Genomic DNA, 17,494 nt, shown 5'->3' on the forward strand with positions numbered 1-17,494 from the left:
AAAGTTCGTTGTCTTTAGGCAAATCTAATGAATGTTTAAGAACAACATTGATATCCCATGAAAAACCATATTAAGGCCGAGGGGGGTCTTTAATTAATATCCCCCAAACAATTGTTTTACAATAGGAACCTGTCCTACAGTAACTCCATTCACTTGCGGTAACACTGGGGATACTGCCGATCTATGGACATTAATCGTTCGATATTTATAGTCCTGAAAAAACATCCAAGCTAAATATCTAACACTGAGGCCAAAGGGAATGAAAAGGGATCAATCTGAAGTGTAATATCTCCTGATACCTTCCACCCTGCTAGTTGTAATGTGTCGTTGACTATCAGAGGGTGAACTTCTACCTGGGGAGAGGTTAGGGATCTCGAGCCCATCGGTATCAGCACTGGATAGTCTATCGACATCTGAAGGAGGAGGGGATACCAAGGCTGTCTCATACGTTGGTGTATACAACCCATGTGATAAACATTTACTTTATTAAACGGCTGATGCTTTATTTAATACTTCCGGTCCAAACTATTTTTTAACGCTATAGTGACCTATTTTCGGAAATACTCTTGTATTTTCCACGTAACAATATCTACTACCAAAAATTGATTAAAAAAGGATTTTGTAGGAGATTTTAATTACAAATATGAAGGAAAACACATAACTGTGTAGTTTGTAAAACTGCAAATCACGTTAACTATAAATGAGTTCATCCTGACAACGCGTTGAAAACAGGGCATACTGGCTGTGTTTCTAAACAAGAACGTACCGAAATAATGTCTCCCAAGACCTTAATTTCACCACCAATGAGCAACATTATTCAGTATTTCCAACTTCGAATCGTTAGGCAAGTGTTTGTTTTATAAAACATTAACAAATGTTCCTCGTTCGTGTCAATTCAAGTGAACAAGCATTGGTAACTTTGTTTATGCTAACAAACTTGACTTTTCAAGTCTTCTGATCTGTATTTCCATTTAATCAAGTGATTGAGCTCTAAAAATTGCATGTATTTAGAGAGAAATAATTATTTCAATAACTGCATAACTCATAAGGTTTATATAAAATGCATGCATGTATGCATACATGGATAATATACATGCGTTTACTCAAATGTTGTTTTATATTGATTTCCTGCACACCAAAGATTTCAGATTATTTACATGTTTTTAATTGTATCCTTACTCTCTATCTCTCTTCTATCTCTCATTCAAGTCACGAGCGGTAAAAGTCTGAGCTCCGCCTACTACGGTTTGATTGGACAAGGGATTGTCAACCTTTTTTCATCAGTGAAGATGTTACAACATAGCTTACGCACGAGTAGTTCACTATCTGTATGGGGTTCAGGGGTAAACAAAGAAAGATGTCGATACTTAATAGTCATTTTATTTAGCACAATTGGCTGTAACTATAATTAACAACGTAAAATATTCAGAAAAAAAGAAACCTTTTTTGAAAATCTGGCTCTGCCGTCACAAAAATCTTAAAATCGACTAACTCATTCTCCACACAGGTGCTTGAGCACAGGATCGACGACCCCCCCCCCCCCCCTTTCCACCTCCACTCACAAGTATATATATTTTTTGGTTATTAAATCATCCTTTCATGACAAATTTCTAATCTAATTTATTCATTCATTGTTCAGTTACCTAAAACAAACATTAAAAAAATGAAACCCTCTACAAATATAATACAAGTGTAATATATGAAGAGGGTATGATTTTTTAAAAGGATGTTTGTTTTAGGTAATCTTGTACAATGAATGAATAAATTAGATTAAAAATATGTCATGAAAGGATAATTTAATTAGAAAAAAAATAAAGTCCCGGGGGTCTGAATATTTGGGGTGGGGATGAACGGGGGGGGGGGGGGGGGGGGGTCGTTCCTGTCCTCGTGCACCTGTGATTCTCCAACTTAAATCCTTTTTTTTTTAAATCATAAAGAAGATTGAGTGATAAGATGCCCATTCAGTTTAGTCGTTAGATACAATTTTGAATTTATTTTTTCCAATTGAATCTATTCAAATTTATTTCAATTCAAGTTTGCAAAGGCACAATTTCTAACTATATTCAGTTTTTAAAATATTTGACAAAAGATAAGAAAAAAATATTGCCTTAAAATTATGTGGTATTGAACCCAACATAACATAAAACATATGTAAGTTAGATCAAAATATGTAAAATTTACGCGATTAAGAAGGGGCTCGATCGCTTTGATCCCTCATCCCCCCTCTTAATCGCGTAAAGGAATATATTTAGTATGGTCAAACATCTGCCCCCACTTTAACCAATTTTCAAATAGCGTCGTATACAAATTAAATCCTCATAAATCATTTTACAGAGGATGCCTATCACTTTAATCTTGGTCATCATTGCTCATTCGCTGTGTTTTCTATGACCAATTCCCGTAATTTTGCAAACAAATGAAAATAATTGAAATTTTTGTTCATATAAGTAATCACATCAAACAAGAAAGGTTTGAGGATAATGGTACTTGAGCAAGCCTGTGCTCGATGTTTCCCAGTCAAACAATTTATCAAAGTAAGACAATCTTCGTGACGTCATTTCTACATCATGACGTCACTGTGTTGATAACTTTGTACATATTTATTTTCAATATGATTTCAGCAATCTTTCACTTTCTTTTGAAAGCTCTTTATAGAAGTTAAATTTTTGGGGCAAAAAATGCATAATACCGCACATAGTTCTTTTACTTAATATGATCTAACTATTACATAACAAGTCCGCTTGCAGATCCAGCTATCCTAATCAGGCGCCGACAGCTTACCGGCGACGGCCAAGTATTTAAAATGCTTTGGGAGATCTTTTGGGATTTGAGATTGGGAGAGTTTTTACATTTCGTCTGTATTTTTTGAAATCAAAGCAAATGCGTTATTCTGTTACCTAGATCGCTATTAAGATAAACCAACGTTGAACATATGGGATACATCTGAATTTTAAAGGTCAATGCATTTTGAGAAGTTTTGAAGAAATCCCTTGGTTTATTATCATTTCACATACCTCTTTAATAAATTTAAACAATCGAATTGATAATAATGCATTTAGTTGTGTGGTAAAAAAAATGTGTTTATTATCCTCACAGACTAAGGGTTGATTCAGAGGCAGACCGTAAATTTATGGAATCAGGTGAAGCCAACAAACAAGTCCGTCAATTGAAGAGCCAAAAGATTTCTGGCGAACTTCCAAATTTTCCCAACAGGATTCGTATTGAGATGGACGGTAGAATAAGTGAGTCGAGTATACCTGACCTGTATGTCTGTCCATGGGGGAACCAAGAATTTCTGGACAAACTTCCGAAGCTAAATACGTTCCAAACAATTGAGTCCGATGTGTATTGGTTTGAAACAATTGCCGGAGAACAGAAACAACGATGTTGCGCACAACAAGAAACGGGAGAACCGTTAAATTTTTATATTGCAACAAATGCAGTGCATGAAGCAGGTGATAAAATCTTACAGTCATATGTACACGAAGAAGGAAATTGGAAATTATATGAAACCGTTTGCGAGGTAAATTATAAGAAAAAGAAATCGAATTCGGAATAAAAGTAAAATTTGTACGCAATCAAATCCAAAACCTTCTCTTTCTTAAATCTAGGGTGACTATGTCGTATTTAGATCGAAAAGGGTGGAGGCTTTCTTTATCCTTGGGACAATAAAGGAAAATGTATTTACGGTGGATACTTCGGGAAATCAGTATGTCCACAAATCTGACAATCGAGTTAAACTGGATTTTCCTGAGGGATCTGTTGAAGACTCAAAGGCTTTTAAGATAAAGGCATTGTTTTGCGTCTTTTTGTTTATTTATTGTTGATTAAAATTGTTTTGTTCTAGATGCTATTTCATTGAAACTATTTTGAATATGTAGAATATAATTTCTTACTGGTAATTTCATAGGTGTTTTCAGTAAAGGTAGAAGAGATGCGTAAAAGAAAAGCACAGTTTCCCGTTAAGTATGCGCTTCTCTCTGTAACCAAAGGAATACATGTTGAAGGGGCCACTTTCAGTAAGCCTGTTCGAGTTCAACTACCACTGGAAAATATAGAAAATTCCATCGGAGAAGAAGACGCAGAGATCGAATACATGTTTTTTCGCATCGATGGCGATATAATTACACATCTCAAGGATCAACATTTGGAAAGGCTAAACGACACGATCGTCACTTATGTCGATAAATTCAGCACGTATGTCAGAGAGAGAGAGAGAGAGAGAGAGAGAGAGAGAGAGAGAGAGAGAGAGAGAGAGAGAGAGAGATTTTGGATTGATAACGTGACGATAATATTTTTAAATACAGTTTTATGTCAAGTAAAGCTATTCTTTGATTGCTTTCAGTTATGCAGGTGCACGACGACAACGTTCTAAGAGTTTTACCAGCATGGAAATCGCTATCTCTCTTGGCATTGTGTATCCTTGCAAATTAATGACTTTCATGAAAAAAACTTCAGAGAATTATGTTCAAATTTGGTGCGAGGTTGTCAGAAAAGAGAACTGGGAAATACTGGAGGAAAAGCGTTCTCATGAAAACAAAAATCTACAAAAATTGGATGAATCGGAATCGCCAGAAATATTTATAAAAGAACTTGAACGCATACGAGTAGATGTACAAGGAAACTCTAAGGTTGCACCAGGACATCCAAAACAGGCAATGTTCTTAGTCTTTTATCCAATAGCCGAGGGTATGCACATTTTCCCTCCATTACATAGAAATACAGGTATTCATGCTTCTCCAATGACAACAGTCGTATACACTAAGGATACACATGAAAAGAAAGTACTGCATACGGTGACCTTTAATCCTTGGAGATTAAGACAAGCCCGCAGATAAATCATTATAACCACTAATATCGGCAAATATTTACTTTAAGAGCGATTGAATATAGCACCAATTACTACTTATTTTAGAATAGCTTAGAATATTTTGAATTGTCTTGGTTTGCTTATTGACGATTTCCATTTAGAAATTTGACCCCTCATATCATAAACAATTAAAACATTGCAGTGAAAAACACCGAAAGGTTTATTCATGGTTTTGTCTTTTATTTTATCTAATGTGTACTATACTTACATGTAGTTTGCATAGTGTTGTCAATTCTGTTTTCTTGTAATTTCTATCATGCTTTGCAAATATCAACAATTGGCTTAATTTAAAGAGATGTTTTTTTTTTTTTCTTAAAAGATGTATTTAGCTATTAATAGAATGAAAAAATGTCTTAAAGGATACTTATTTATTGGCATTAAAATGGCTTAAGTATTATTATGTTCAACATTCCAATGCACTTTGGAAAAGTTTTATATACGCAATTTAAAAAAAAATAAATTGGGACCAAATTAGCACATATGATTTTTTTCGAAATGCGTCATGTTTTTTTTACCAAATTAATGCACTTAAACACATGTATTAAGGAAATTTGATAAAACATATAATAGAACGTAAAAGTTGATTAGCTTTGCTGTTAATAAGTACTGACATATTGGAAAAGTGAGTTGAACAAACAATGGTTTCTCCGATGGTATGTTAGATGTCGAAACACAAGCCCTCTTTTGAAATTCAAATCAAATAAAACGCATCGCAATCACATTATGAAAAAGCATTACGGCAATATTTTGCATTAATATACATTCCTAACGTATAATTCTTTTTAAAATTTTGTTCATAAGCATGTGAAATGTCAAGCATATGAAACACATGTACATGTATAATATACATTGACCATTTACGGTTCTAGCATAACCCAATATGTTGTACCAAATTAAAGATTACTAAAAGTGAGTAAATTTACTACATGCATCTTAACAAGGTAAGAGGATGAAGGAAAATAAATCTAGATTTTAATTAATGCAGTTTATATTGTGTAAATTTCGAAAATCATTTCTTAGTTTTTAAAGTGCTTTGACTTCAATTTGCCTCAAAATTAACGCTTATTGAAAAACCTTCTCAAATCGCGACATTTTTTAACGTGCGTGGTAAAAGTGCAATAACAAAAAACAAATCCGTAAATTTTGCAACGTTGTAATTCATATCCGAATAAATCAGCTTGATTAACTTTATAAAATGCAAATTATCATTTATTACAGATGTTGTACATGTAAAGTAGATTTCACACTTATCAAGTACTAGTAAATGTTTTGTACACCGTCAAGTTGCATATACCTGCATCAATCTGTACATATTGAGATGCGTTTTGCCAATATATTATAAAATATACAGAAATAATGTTTAATTTTGGTACAGGGAAAACATGGAACCTTATTAACGTTACTCTATTAAAAATGTACAAGATATGGCATGTATTGTAGTCATATGGCTAAATGTGTTATGAATTGGTAAATAAATGTGCTTTTAAGAATTTCTAAATAAAATATTCTAAAAAATTGCTAATGTCGTTGCCTGTTTGCCTGTTTGCCGCCTATTTGGATAATTTTGCCAAAATTGTTGCTTTGGAGAAAACTTGGAAGGCGTGTCACATATAACATAATGATGTGTTAAGACTTAAAATGATATCCATCGAGGCAAGATAGTCGATAATATTTCAAGTGTATATCATCTTAAGGTAGATAAAAAAAATGATAGGACATATGCTATGAGGGTTTTATTTTTAATCAGGGTGTGAAAAAATTCTGACTCTAATATTTCAGTTTTAAAGCTATTTGTTTAAAATTGTTCGACTTTCAAATGTAACAAAGCGCATAAATTATATGCAACATTTGTTGAATAAATCGCCAACTTCCTATTTTATTTTATAATCAACGAAACCCGCCTCCATTGTGGGGCTGAATCTTTATAAGGAGTGAATCAGCAGTTATTATTAGAACACTATTGTGCATTAATTTTTCTTGTCTTTCTCTGACCAATATTATACCTTCCAGTGAACTAGGTTTTCAGATACATGTATAACTATTTTCATTGGCCTTAAACTTCAATGAACCAACAATGTACCATTTTACTTAACATTTAAAACTGCTGATTCCAAGTTACATGTATATAGTATATACCATTACCATGTTAAAAAAATAGAGAATGTCAGGTTAAAAAAGAAAATTTATGATGCTTTGTTTTTGTCTGTGGATATTCTCTTAATGTAATATTTTTAAATATGTAGATTATCCTTAAAATACTAGTTCATTTTGATTAAGATGTTCTAAAATCTTGAGAATTAAAAACTACTTGGCCTCACAATCAATAATCAGAAATAAATTGTAGTAACTAGAGACGAGCTCGTTGCAAGCAACGATTAGGTTTTCCGTCGTAGCTGCGTCATACTTGTGACGTATTACAAAAAATTTATAGCTGACCATAGTACAATATTAGATGTACAAACACTGAGAAACAAAGTATTATATTTCTGTGACCGCGTAGATTTTACGGTGCTAGAGAATTCGTCTGGATCTGCATCAGTCGTGTGCAGTACGAACCGGGTGAGGGAATGTTGGCGTAAAGTGTATAAGGTATAAGGCTGTGGGCTGTAAGCTAAAACGAAGGGTAGGTTTGCCGTATTCCCGAAGGTCCACCAGTATACAGTTCCAGAGAAACTAACAGGCAATTGATGCAGGATTCCACATTAATTGGACGAGACTCAACGATGGCAACATTATAACAATTTAACAGACAGACATGTTGCAAACAAGTCGGATATGGCCAGTAGTGGCCTCCGGACTCAAGACTCTGGGAGAGTCGGACGTGGCCGGGGCTGGCCGCCGTATTCCAGACTGCGCATTGACAATTGTACATAACTATTTATAAGAATCTTAACAAAGAGTATAAATTGACAGGTAATGATATAAGTAAGCTGAGTGAAAGGTTCACAGATATAAAATAATTAAATAAACTCAATGAGTCTTTGATGTCCAAGAAATGAAAACCTGATAATTGCACAATGTTGTTTTAAGAGATTAACAGTCCTTGAGACATGACACTCTGTGTCTTTGAAATCACATATAAAGTCTGAAAAGTGTTAATCACTAAATAAAAAAGTAACTTTGTAAGAAATAAACTGTGAGAAAAAATTATACGAAACAGATGTTGAATTTTACAAGTAAAGTAAAAAAAAAAATTATAATTGAACAGTGCATTTTGCACGATGATACTACATGTTTATAAGCAAATACAGATCTTAACACGTTGTCTCTAGCTTGATTCGCCGCATTTTATTCACAGAGTGGGACTATGGTTATGCCCGGTACGAAGGTAAAAAGACCATTGGCAAACGTTTTACACGCATTTTTTATCGAACGCAAGCGCCAATGAATCTCTTAGTAAATATGCGGATATCCTGGAAATTTTACAGGGGGTTTTGAAGAATAATTTTGTATTTCGAAGAGGGGGAACATGCGCGGATCAGAAAATTTTTCCGGGGTGGGGGTTGAATATTTGGTAAGTTTATAATGTACACGTAATTGAAAGAAATTTCGCTGGGGGGGGGGGGGGGTCTGGAACCCTTCCCCTTCTAGATCCGCGCATGGAGAAGACCGGTGCCGGTAATTTTACTGTAATTTTAACCCGTTTTATTTAATTATTCATGTTCATAATTATCAGAAAATCAATATTATCTTTCAAAGCAGTTAAAACTTAAAACTTAAGATACGAACCATTTAGTCTCGGTGAGTATTGCGTCCGCGTACGAAAGAAATGGCAATTTTCAAGAAATTCGGATGGACGATCTGTGTCCTAGGTCGTCCATCCGATTCTTTTTCAGACTAAAAGCTACAGACCTGCAGTTAGAGATTGTCAAACTTTTATTGATTATGTCAATTTGTTTGTCTCAAAGAATCATTTTTTAAATCAATAAAGTTTTACCTTAAAAAAAAGAAAGATATCGGGCACAATTTTTAATGTTAGCATTTTACAATTTTATGGTCTAATAAAATTTCAAGAAACAACTCTTCATTGCTTTATCCGAAATATTGCATGAAAAAAAATTACATCGCATTTTTTAAATTACAAAAGGATATTCAAAATGAACTTGGATTAACCGCTAACAAACAGGCATAAAGAGAGACTGAGAACCAATGCAATATCTTCTCTATTTTTTTACATCAAAAGAAATTCAAAAATAAATCAAAATATATTTTTTCTTTGTATGCGTTAATGAAAATGTAGATCAGCAAGGGGTTCTTTGTCGTGCAAGCACCTACTTAACAGATTGTTACACGGGTCTACAACGATGACAAATATCGAAAAGGCAATATTGTGGGTGATGGATGAATGTGTAGTTTGTTTTTTAAGTTTATTTTTGATACATGTAATTATATTTATCTGGATCGGTTATGTTTGTTGGTTTGTTTTGTTTATTAAAGAAGGGAATAAAGAAATGAGTAATTTCCAGACACGTAGCATCGTTTTTGAAAGTGTGTGTGTGGGGGGGGGGGGCAAACTCATCCAACAAATCTTGACAAGCAAAAAAAGAAAAAAAGAAGAATTTTGAATTTTTCAAAATTGTCAAAATTTCACCCATAATTTCATGATTTTCATACCATTTTTTTTTACATGCTACCAAAATGGGGGGGGGGGGCAACTCCATGATAATTCAATTTTTGTATGTAAATTTTAAAAAAAATAGTTGCTGCGAGAAAAAGTGGGGAGAGGACATCTTTATGTCATATAACATGTGAAACTGATTTCATTCCACCTACAAGCTTGAAATAATTTTAATGAAAACAATATAAATAGACGTCATAAATCCCATATCAAACCACATATTACCACTTGATTCTGCGCGTCTTTTTAATGAATTTATAAACAGCGGCAAATTCTAAAATGTTTTTTTTAAAGGTAATGTTAGCTGCAAGTGTGTAGACCTTGTATGAAAAATTTCGGATGGTAGTCGGGATATAGACCGAGCGTGTACATGTACTTTTCCTTCTTCACAATGTAATTTTTGTATATATCTTCTCTTCACTGTAAACACAGTTTATTGAGAATAAAGTTCATTGTCATTGGTACATATATGCAGCTAAGGTAACTAAGAATGCTTCCAATAAAATACTAAGTTGAATAATGCAAGCTTTTAAGAAAGCAATACTTATATTTGTTTAAAATATAACACCCCCAATACTTCGTCTTACATTCGCTATTTGTAGAACAAGCAGAACCAGTATCAGTCCGACCGGCCTCACCATATACATTGTTGAAATTTAATTGTCCTAGCATTGCATTGCTCTGCATGTACACAATTTCTTTTAAAAATTAAACACTTAAAGTGTTCATCTATAGGGCTACACATAACGTACACACGTGATTCAAAATAACGCAGACGGAAAACGGTAAATAATTCAGTCATTAGGTCTACATTTTATAGAACTTGTAAAAAAAAAAACACATTGCGGGTCTGAATGTTTGTTGATATGTCAATCTATCAATATATAGTTTGTTAATTATTTTAGATTGCTAAGGCTACAGCGTATTTGATAAACATTGAACAACATTTTTTCCATGCCACTTTTTTCCATGGAAGATAGCGAGTACAAGTATAAAGCATTTATAAAATTTATTTAATTACCTCTTTAGAATTGTGTATGGAATAAATAATTTATAAGTTGCTGCTGAAGGTTGTTTGGTATTTTCGTTTGTAGATGTTTTGCAAGTAAAAAACGTGAAACGCGGGGCATGTCATAATTAATATCCCTAATAATCGTAACTTAAAACTAGCGGCTTAGGATTCAAATATTATTGTATACGAATATTACATTCACTTTTTAAAATCATCTCAACGATGATAATTATATTATGTCCATCGCAAATAAGTATATATTTTTTTGCTTTAAAAGAAATGTTCTATCGTGAGCAATCCCGCGTTCGCGTACATTTGTCATGTCAGTAATACACATTGTGCTTTGTAAGACGGCCGTGTATACGTATTGTAGAAAATTTGAGTTTAATTACCATGTATTGGAACCATTTTATTAACACATTTCCCAGTACTGAAACAATTCAAAGTAACACAGTGGGGCGTTAAACGTGAACGTCCAGCTCTACAAGCACATGCACTGTCGTCTAGGCGACGGCCATGAATACAGCTAGCGACTCTCCTATCGATCGGTTACCTGAGTCTCGTAATGCATCTAAATATAGACAGGGGCACAGTTATGAAACAAACAACAAATTTAAGGTCAGAGAAGTTCATCTTTATGAAATGAAAATGTACATATGAATAAAAACATTTGGGAATTTTATGTGGAATTATTTTTGCGCGCTACATGTATCAGTTAGTGCATTACAAGAAGTCCTTTTATAACCTCATAAACGTGCGCACCCCCACAAAAATGGACCGAACTGACAACAATTGTTTCTGCAAATACTGACTATAAATAACGAAAACATTAAATTGAATACTATGGAAGGATTCAAAATTAATTTCTTTACAACTTTGCTTCAATAATGCATTAGAAATTTTTATTCCTTTTTAAGTTATTGACAAGAAACTTTGGACGCCTCTAACTCCCTAATTATAGGGGCCAGCCCCTTTTTCGGTATACCGAATGAAAGGTCTGGGTAAGACCAAGAACTTTTAAAATACATGTTATAACACATTTTTATCAGGAAGAAAACTAACACGGAAAATACGCAAATTTTTTTGAATTTTTTTCTTACCTTTGTTTCAACATCTATACCACCCCTTTTATTTGCATTTAAATAATAAATGAAATATATCTCGCACAAATTCAATGTATTAGCTTCCAAACCAGCCCATCTTTGAGACTCTGCCAGTCATCGTTATTGCTAAACCCCCCTGGACAAAAGTAGTCGTTAAATTTTACTAAAAGGGGAATAACTCAAAACCAGATATGGATTTTCCTCAACTAAAATATGCAACGACAACATCACGCGGCATGTTATCAGTCCTGAAAATTTCAAAACAATCTGTGAACAAACGAGCGAGATATTAAGGATCAAAGTTGGCGTCTAGAAGAAAAAAAAAATAATAAGAAATTTGAAATTTTTTCAGAATAATAGTAAGGTTTTCCGCTGAGAGCGGAAAACCTTAATAATAGAAATCCAATGCCATTCTTTTTTGTTTAAGGTCTTTCGTTTTTAACGGAAAACGGAAGACCTTCTAGTGATTGTTATGTTTTTTATTATCCCCCTTTTTTTGGTCCACAGCATTTCTCAGAAATGGCTGAATAGATTTTCTTCAAATTTTCAGGACTGATAGAGATTAATAATAATATCGCGAGGCATTTTTTCATTTTTTTTTTCCAAAATTTCCTGTCCCGCGACAAAAAGCCAGTGACATCGAGATCTCAAAAACGATAAAGACGTGAGCATCCAGACTTTGTGGGATGATAGACATATAGTTGTAGATGCGTTTAAGTTATTTTGTTTTGTACGTCATAACTTCCGGTCGTCATCGGAAGCACTTCCAAAACTATTGTTTTTACGCATTTAATTTATTTCATTTCACATACAATTGAAATATAAGTATAAATGCTTCCATATGTCATCTGGTCGATGATAAATAGACACAAACATTTTACTTCTGCTGAGATTTCTAAATTATCTCAGGTAGTCTTTTTTAAACAAACGTTGTAACAGTGAGATCTCAGAAATTAAGTTTTTTATGAGTTATGACAATGTTAGATAAATAAATAGGCAATAACGTTCTGTTGTCTAATGTTTAGGAAATGCTAACTATCATTTTCATTGAACACTTCCGTTTGGCCGCTTCCTGTCACCTGACAAAAAAACCTTGACTCCTCTAAGTCTCAAAAACGGTAATGACTTGAACAATCAAACTTTGTGGGATGATAGACCAATGTATGTACATGTGTTTACACTATTTTTTTTTATTCGTCGTAACTTTCGGTCGTCACTGGAAGCACTTCAAAAATTATTTCTTTCTTATTTAATTTACATGGAATGAATATATCAGTATAAAATCTTAGATATGTCATATATACAATGTTAAATATGCACATAATTTTTTTTCCTGTGAGATATCTCAAATATCTTAGGTAGCTGTCCTTTTTACAAAGATGCCCTCGAGATTTTAGTCACTGATTGAGACACGAAGATTTCATGAATGATAGACATTTGATTGAAGATGTGTTTAACGGGTTTTATTTTGTCAACCGTCACTTCCGTTTCTCACAGGAAAGGTACAATGAAATCATGTTTTTAACAAGTTTAACTGACTTTCTAGGGTGTTTCATCCAGCCTGATAAACAGTGATGTACGCTAGGAAAATGTACAAGAAATACCAGGTTTTGTTTTTATTAATCACTTCTGTTCTTCCGTCTCCGGTCTGAAACAAAATATATTGTTTCAACGAGATAGCAGATTTGGCAGAGACATGAACAGCCCTTGAGGAAAGATTGACTTTTCATTGTATTATTGTACTAATGTTTAACATGTTTTGTTTGGTTCGGCGTTACTACTGGTCGTCACAGAAAGTATTCAAAAATTGACTTCTTTTTCATTCTCGTTTTACATGGAAGTAACGTCTGGATATTTCAATCACAATAATTATCATATCCACTTTTTTCTATGTGAAAGAAGCAAAGTCTTACAGTTAAATTGAAACATGTATATCAAAACGGAAGACCTATTTTTGGTCTTGCAACAAGAGTCTAGTATTTCACAAGAGGTATAAAAATATCATAGTTTTATAAAAGTTTTATATTCCTATGATTCAAAGTGATTGACAAAGTTTGACAATTTTGAGATACAACTGTCACTGTGACAATCGGACTAGTTTGATCGTTGTCGCCAAATAGTAATTAAAGCAACTGAAAAGAGAATCGAGAGACTCGTTTTTGAATCCCAGTCTGATATCTTATTTCCCTTACAAGTTACATTTGGTGCTTTGATTTACCTCTTAAAATGAAAAGTGGAAAGATATATGGATGTTGATTCTTTAGGACAAAAATATTTTTAGGGGTAGGGATTTGATTGTCAGAGTAGTTTGATTGATGGTGCTAAATAATAGAGCTGACGAGAGGTAGCTGAGTCGGTAGAGATAGGGGTCAGAAAAGTCAGTTGGTAGAGCATCTCTCTATAAAAAAGAGCCCCACTTTATATCTAGTTTGATCTGTTATAATTTTTTTCATCCTGTTACATTATAATATATAAAACAGTATCGGAAATGAAAATTAATGTTTTTATTTCTTAAAAAATCTCAGGTGTTTTTTAAGTGAGCTATTCTGATTACATTTTTTCCGTCGTCCGTCTGGAATTTCAAATTCTTGAAGAACTACCAACAAAAAACTGGTATTACAGCATGTTGAAAAGGAGATTGCTATCCTTTTAATATTCCATTAAACTTTATCAATCCATCAAATTATTGATATATATAGCATTTTTCATAATAGAAATAAAACGTTAACAATTTTAGATTAAAGATAAAAAATAGCACTCTTTAATATTTCAAAAAATGATATGCTGCACAGTTATTAAAATATTAATCTAACTTTTTATTATTTTAACCGGGTTACACATTCTGCTTGATATAAAACAAAACAGTTTAAACACATTTAGACCTTAATGCAATTACATCGATACCATCGACCATATAAAGATAATAATTATTGTGTAATTCATTCTTATTCACACAGGTAAGTTTTTACACCACGAGCATTTTCTGTATATAAAATCACTTTCTGTATGAGGGTTAACAGCTTTCACAACCACACGTAGACTTCAAGCCGTAGAGACATTCACACATGTTAAATTAAGCCCTGGTCTCATCTGGGATTTTCCACCCGGTGAAAATGTTAGTTCTTTAAGGTCACACGCGACCTATATTCTTTTACCTATCGATGCAATGTGGAAATGTCCATTATTTAATTTCATAGTTCTATGTCATGGTATATGATATTTTTCTATTAGGATCAATAGAAAAATATATACTATGACTTTATTTTTAAGCATGATATTGTATTTTGCATTTCAGGAAAATACAAAATATTCTAACTCCAAAAATAACAATATTTTGTACCGTAACCTTTTCGGCATTAACAGGTTTAAATATAAATAAATACGGAATACTCTTTCATGGGAAATAACCTTAAATTGAGGAACGTCTCGTGTGTCTTTAACATGCAAAAAAAAGTTCCTGAGTCAATGACTTTGCATAAACCCAAATCCTGATCGGTGAAAAATAATTAGAGCGTTAACTAAAGAAAAACACGTATACCTTTGTTTGACAGTTTCCAGTTTAAATCTTGACTCTACTTGAATGTGTACCTTTCGCCTCCAGGATTTTCCACCAACGATGTATTGTTTTTGAAAAGTGCCTTCAATGTTTTGTAAGTAATTTGTAAGTACTAGATATTTATATTTGCGCGTGTTTTTTCCCTTTTTTCTTTTTGAAAAATTGCCATTCTGCGTTAACCTGGTTTGATCTATGAAAATATAACGTGAAGAGCCATATAGATATATTTCAGAAATTGCCACCTTTCATTTTATCTTGAAGGTTCTGTTATTAACATTTTCATTCGCCACTTGCTTGGTAAAAAAGCTTCACATGTATTTGAAGGATGTCATCGCTACTCACAATTAGTTAAAAATTACAAGGTCTTCCCAATTTTCTATTACTTTTAAATAACAAATTTAAAAGGAAATGATTCCTTATTCAAAATGAAGCAAAATCACTGACGTGATTTTTGACCTACCTCTTTCTGATTACTAGTACCTGATAAAACCGTACTGAAGACCATGTAATAAAGGCGCCAATTTAAATCATTCTTGGCTTTTGTCAACCAAAAGAATAATATATGATTTAAACCCGACGTTTATCTAGGCTACATTTTTGCTCAATGTCTTTTCCTCGGCGAACATTTCACTCCAGGTAATTCATCTTAATTTTAAAAGGTGCATGTGAGGGGTGTCGGTGTGGAGTAAGGGGATGTAGAATATATAAAAGGGACAAACATTTAAAGGATATACTTACATTTAACATTTAATTCCAAAAGTGAGGGTCGTGGGTGGGGTTGAGAGGCTTTCGTATATTTTCAGTAAAGTTTGCATACATTTATTAATTTTGGTTTTTATGCGTTGGTCTTGAATGCTTGGAAGGGAGAGCACTTTTTTGGAAAGTAAGAGTACCAACCCCAATACAACATTCCAATTTTATTTTCGTTATTATGACATAACATGACAAAGTAGTAATTTGAAAAACGTGTACGGATATGCGTTCATGTGCCATAAATACACGTCCAAGTTTTTGTAATTTATCAGTTGAGATTTTATTAGTTGTAGGTTATAAACGTGTACGTAAATTTCTACGCAGTTTTTATGACATGAATTTACTCAATTAATTCCAAATAAATTGTGAATTTTGTATCAATTTGCATGCAAATGAATTTTGAAAATCTATATAATGTATCACGAGAATATATTCACTTATACATCATTTTTGCTGTAAAAACTACAAGTTTGTACTTTTGTAGACGACACTCTACACATTTAGAGAACGTGTAGAAACCTTGTCATCACAAAAACTGATGACGTTATACGCATAAAATTTAAATGATTCCCCTAGTACACGTACCCCGCACAAGGTTGAAATATCAACCTTTCTATTAATTTTTCTTTACACATATTGTCCGTCGTCATATCGTCTATCTTTTCTTTGGTCCATCCATCCATACAATTTTCTTTTCCTTTTTCTTAACTACTCGTCGAATTCTTACTTTACCAAAAAGCATTCTTGGATGGAGGGTTGATAAGACTGTTAACGAGGAACGTTTTTTCGCAAAGGGAAATTATTTTTAAAAGAGCAAAATTAGGTTCGTAATTTTTTTTAAAAATCTACAAATTCAGAACATACAATAGGAATACGAAATCATAAAACAATGCACTACCTCTCCTTTTAAATATTTTTTAAATCATTTCCAATACAATTTGGAAAACCCTGCTCCTCATAGTTTGATGAGAGACATGAATAACCATCTTGTTATATTTTCTATGATATTGCTCGATTGAATCTTTGTTGAACACAGCTACAAACTGTGCTGAATTTTAGAGTATGATTTGGATTTAAATGAAAAAGAGGTTTATAAAATGAAATTTACATTATGATCAGCATGAAATATTTTAATATGATTTATAAGTTTACTTTAAAAAAATTAAACTCACTTTTTGCCCACCCCAAACAAATTCCATCTTTTTGGGCAAATGTGAAGTTTGTGTGCCACGCTGAAAAAACAATCTTGATGTAGCCCATTAGGAATGTTACAAAGATATGTTTTTCACAAATGTATTTTTTTACTGCTTGTACAACCAAAAACTGCACACCTTTTGCCTCCTCCCCCCTTATATATACAGTTTTCATGGATATGGGTTCAGCAGTCATGGTTGTAATGACGTACAGATCACATGATCAAATATGAATGCGAGAAGAATTATGCCGTCAGATTAGAACAAAAGTCGTCTTTACCATAGTTACAATGTAAATTGGGATTTTTTTTTTATCAGTATTCAATCATGCAAATATATCATATCTAATTAAACACCACAAATGACTGTTAATGAATCGTATTTGTATT

The 17,494-nt window shown here is 33.0% G+C and overlaps 1 protein-coding gene across 2 annotated transcripts in view; it reads left to right on the top strand.

The window, feature by feature from the left end:
* The window catches only part of LOC117692238 (putative leucine-rich repeat-containing protein DDB_G0290503), a 1,014,555-nt gene that overhangs the window by 400,767 nt on the left and 596,294 nt on the right, over positions 1–17,494 (top strand). The window lies entirely within an intron of this gene.

The sequence above is a fragment of the Magallana gigas genome, chromosome 9, assembly GCF_963853765.1.
Source record: "Magallana gigas chromosome 9, xbMagGiga1.1, whole genome shotgun sequence".
Taxonomy (NCBI): domain Eukaryota; kingdom Metazoa; phylum Mollusca; class Bivalvia; order Ostreida; family Ostreidae; genus Magallana; species Magallana gigas.